Genomic DNA, 4,998 nt, shown 5'->3' on the forward strand with positions numbered 1-4,998 from the left:
TAATGTAATATTATTGTATTTATATATTGATTTAAAATGTAAAGTAAAATTCAGAAGACTTAAACAAAGTCCTAAAAACAATCAAACAACTAAATTAGTGCAAGTAGAGCTGATTTATTTATCAAAACACAATATAATCATCTTCATTAAAGTATTTTGTATATTCGAATTAATTTATAAATGTAAGTGTTTAAAAATTAGAGATAGGTTTTGCCGGTTGTTGATGAGTGATGAATACCAGCTGTGAATTTTCTCAACGCGTGTAAGCAGCCATGACACAGGAAACCGAAACAGTGTTCCAATATAAAGTGAGGGTCCTTGACAGTGGCCGAACCCGCATACTACACGATATAATGATTCCCCATCTCGGGAGCTATAGGGAACGAATTGAGACACAGCCCTGGATGTAATCACGTCTGTGCTGCTGATCACGTGCCTGTACACAAACCCGCCGCAGCTCACTTGCAAAAGATTATCCTGTTATTTATTACACGTATAGTAAACGTTTTTAATGTTATCATGAATCAATGTTATAGTTTTGTATGTCACATTATTTTTTGAGAAGAGTCATGACTCAACGCGGACCTTACACGCTGTTAATTTGTGTGTGCATATGGCGGTACAGGCTCTTTTGCACTCATCATATGACCAGCCATCATTAAATCGAAATACAGTAAAAAAATGAGCGCGAAACCCTGACACTTTACAGAAAGGCACGGATATCCCCGCCCGAAGAAAAAAAGAGCACAGGACAATGGTTGCAAGTTAAACAGCTGGTAAGTAAAATGAGTAATCCTGTGATTTCTTAACATATTTAATTTTTTATTTGGTTAAATAATTTGAAACAACACGCAGTTAACGGTAATTTACCTCACACGTTAGGACTGTTGTGACTAGATAGGGAAAGCGCTTTGTGGTGAAAACTCTTTTTAAGACTCAACAACACTTTCGGTGCACATTATCATATATATTTATTTTCCTTTTTAGAACATTTCACCATCTGCAAAGGTAAGTAATCTTGTGATTTCTTACCATATTTAATATTTTTGGTTTAGTTCATTAATTTGAAACACTTTTTTTTAAACACTTAACAACACGCAGTTGACGGTAATTTACCTCACACGACTGTTGTGAACAAGATAGTTAGAGAGCTTTGAGGTAGAAACTCGTTTAAGACTGAACAAAACGCAACTTTCTGTGCAAATAATCATATTTAATTATTTTCTTCCCCTTTTTAGAACATTTCACCATCGACATATCAACATAAACGGTTCTCTTTTTCGTGTTTGACTGCGTTTGGTACAGGTGAGTGTTCATATGAAATGCTAGGCGACAAACTGAGCTTTTGTGTTTAAGGCTATTTTGAAGTCAGTCTCTCAGTTTCTCTCTAACATGCACATCTAACAAGGAATAATTGACGATGGGTCGTTGAATTAAATTGATATAACTGCCAGTAAGAAAAAGTGTGTGTGTGTGTGTGTGTGTGTGTGCGTGTGCGTGTCACAACAACAACGGCAGATGCAGAGACCACGCTTTCCCTTGCTTCCACTCCACAGCTGATCATGCTTGGTAAGATTCTTTAACACATACTTTGGGAACATTAAAAAGATTAAAGGGATAGTTCAGCCAAAAATGATAATAAACCCATGATTTACTCACCCCCAAGCTATCTGAGATGCATATGTCCATCATTTCCCAGACAAACACATTTTCAGATATTTAAGAAAATGTTTTAGATCTTTCAGTTAATTAAATGTGAAGTTACAGGGTCCACGTCCTTGAAGTCCAAAAAAAGTGCGTCCATCCTTCACAAAATAATCCAAACGGCTCAAGGATGATAAACAAAGGTCTTCTGAGGGTAATCTGCGCGGTGTTGTTGTAGAAGTATCCATATTTAAAACTTTATTAACGAAAATAACTACCTTCCGGTAGCGCCGCCATCTTAGTCGGGTCCGCATTCAAGATCACGCAACTTACAGAGATTACTCTGCTGCTGCTCTGTGCCCCCGCCCTCCGAATTTGTCATACGTCACTAAGAAAAGTGCGTACACTACGCTAATACTCTCTCCTGAATACAGAGGAGTCTAAGATGGCGGCGCTACCGGAAGGTAGTTATTTTCGTTAATAAAGTTTTAAATATGGATATTTCTACAACAACACCGTGCAAATTACCCTCAGAAGACCGTTGTTTATCATCCTGGAGCCACTTGGATTTATTTTGTGAAGGATGGACGCACATTTGGACTTGAAGAACGTGGACCCCGTAACTTCACATTTAATTAACTGAAAGTTCTAAAACATCTGAAAATGTGTTTGTCTGAAAAACGATGTACATATGCATCTCGGACAGCTTGGGGGTAAGTAAATCATGGGATTAATATCATTTTTTGGCCGAACTATCCCTTTAATCCTTTGTTAATGTTAAGCATTATGCTTAAATTTTGGCATTCTTCTTGAGTTTTGAATATCAAGAGTAATGAAATGATGATTGGCCTTTTTTAGGTAACCCCCCCCCCCCAAATTGTATTCTGTACTCATTTACTTATTCTTGTTTTGTTCTTAACCTGCATGAGTTAAATTTCTTGAGCGAAGATAATATTTTGATAAATGATGGTTATCTAATAGTTGACAATACCCCTTGACCTCCACAGTATTTGTTTTTCTTACTATGGAAGTCAGTGGGTACCATCAACCGTGCTTACCATCAATTATTAAAATATCTTCTTTTGTGTACTAATAAATACAACAGAATCAACTCCTACAGGCTTAGAACAATACAAGGGTAAGTAAATGATGAAAGAATTTTGGGGACATATGAACGATCACTTTAAAATGGTAGATTTCAAATTATTGAGAAAAGCTCTAACATCTAAATATTGTTACTTACACCAAAATCAAATAACAAACGCTATTATTAATTAATTATTTTCAGAGGATCCAGATCTACAAAACAAAAAATGGATGCTGCCGATTGAAGGCTAAGTCCGCTTTCCTGCGATTGACCTACCATTTCTTCAGCTTTTGCTGTTCACTTTGGTTGCTACTACGTGCTCAACATCGAGTACCAAGTGGAAGCAGCCACTACTTTGGAGTTTATTCAGAGGTAAGTACATCTTTCAGTATGCTATAACATTTGGTAAATATTGAAGAAAGACTCATCATTTACTTACTTTTATGTCCTTCCTAACCTGTATGCTCTCTCTTCAGAGGAACACAAAAGAAGATATTTTGAAAAATGTTGTTTACCAAACATGTTTAGTTGGTTTGTTGACTCCCATCAACAAAAGTGGTTTGGTAACAATCATTCTTCAAAATATCTTCTTTTGTTTTCCCCTAAAGAAAGTGCATACAGGTTAGGAAGGACATAAGGGCTTTTATATATGATTTTAGATTTCAGGAAGTGGCAAAGTCTTGTCATCTATTAGCAACTGCTGGTCCTTTGTGGTAATTACAGTGGGCCTGAGCAATATGAGGATATTATTGTATAGCAACGATTAGGAATGGCACTATTTTTTTAAAAAGTGGAGTGTCCCTCTCTTACACATCAAATGATCTAATGAATTATTTTTTTATGTAAAGATTTATTGTGAGGATCAGCCCCGACAACAGCAAGTGCTCCTCTAAGTTCCAGGTGAGCAAAAGAAGTGGGAAGATGGTGCAAAGGAAGAACTCTGGCCTGAACCATCATGTATATATCCACCTTTATTAAGGACTTTATGAATTAAGCAAAACTATTAAGCTACTAAAGCAAATACATTCTACTCAACTCGCCAGAGGTTTGTGAAGTTCTTTTTTATCTTAAAGGTTTCTTTTAGTTAATTTGTCCATGCACTGATTTATAATATTGTAATATGAAACTCCAGTGTATACATGTTACTACTGTTGCTTCTAAAAGCAAAATAAGTCTACGCAGGAGAGGTTTTGTTACGTTTTTTTTTATTACGGTATTCTTATAGACTGTTTCATCGGATGCACGTGATACACGTCTGGATCCGAACCTTACTTCCGGTCTTGCTTTTTTAATGGTCTGACTAGTTGCTAAACTGATCTCTTGAACAAATGCCTCGTCGAAAATAACAAATGTTTTGGTTTCCGAGCTAATCTATGTGTTGTTTTTTTTTGCTTGTTATATAAATAAAATGCGTTTAAAGAACTTTGTTGTTTTTTATTCTTAGCGGAGTTTATCGGAAGTTCATGCGGACCGCGACAGCCGTTTGTTTATGTTGTTACTGCTGAAACCGTCTATAGTTATAACTGAATTTGTACTAAGATTATTTGATAATACTGTGAAATGAAACGGTGAGTAAATGTTACATTGGCTTTGAAAAAGCTGTTGCTGCAAGAAATTACAATTTACTCAGAATAATATTTTGAATGTATGAGTTTTTGACATTGCTTATGACTGGATTTGAATGTATTGTTCATGAATTGATGCTGTGATATGTGTGTGTAAATGTTTTGTGTGTTACAGGATAAAAGATTTGCTAAAAGTATTTTGTATTTGAACATTGTTATTATGACTGAGTTAGTGCATGACTTGATTATAAATTCTGTAATATGATATCTATGAGTAAATGTTATTGCCGGTTTTAGAAAAACAGTTTGTGATGCAAGCTGAAAGTTCAATGTGCAAAAATATGAAAATCTGATTTCATGTATTTGAAAAACTAAAAGAAATTTTAAAAACATGTTGTCATTGCTTATTTTTGTTTTTACTTAAAGCTGTTTTAACACCTCCATTTAAATTTTGTGCAGTTTTGTAGTAAATAGAAATGGGAAAATGAATCACAGGAAATTTTACGGTAAAATACACATTGTAATATATACATTGTAGTATAAAATTATTGTATATTTTACAGTAGAAAATATAATATACTGTAAATACAGTTACAGCATGTTAAACAATACTGTAAAATGTATACTGTATTTTAAATAGTACTGTAAATTTGTATACAGTATTTTAAATAGTACTGTAAAACTATACAGTATTTTAAATAG

At 34.6% G+C, this 4,998-nt stretch overlaps 1 long non-coding RNA gene across 2 annotated transcripts; it reads left to right on the forward strand.

Annotated features, from left to right (window-relative positions):
* Positions 1–435: 435 nt before the first annotated feature.
* LOC135787563 (uncharacterized) lies at positions 436–4,688 on the forward strand. Of its 2 annotated transcripts, XR_010547107.2 has the most exons (6): positions 436–776; positions 988–1,008; positions 1,239–1,305; positions 1,519–1,569; positions 2,933–3,103; positions 3,580–4,688. It is a non-coding gene; the product is annotated as an uncharacterized lncRNA (long non-coding RNA). The 2 variants fall into 2 exon arrangements; XR_010547106.1 differs by lacking the exons at positions 436–776; positions 988–1,008; positions 1,239–1,305 and having other exon boundaries at positions 1,486–1,569.
* The last annotated feature ends 310 nt before the right edge of the window (positions 4,689–4,998 follow it).

This window comes from Paramisgurnus dabryanus, chromosome 20 (assembly GCF_030506205.2).
Source record: "Paramisgurnus dabryanus chromosome 20, PD_genome_1.1, whole genome shotgun sequence".
Taxonomy (NCBI): Eukaryota; Metazoa; Chordata; class Actinopteri; order Cypriniformes; family Cobitidae; genus Paramisgurnus; species Paramisgurnus dabryanus.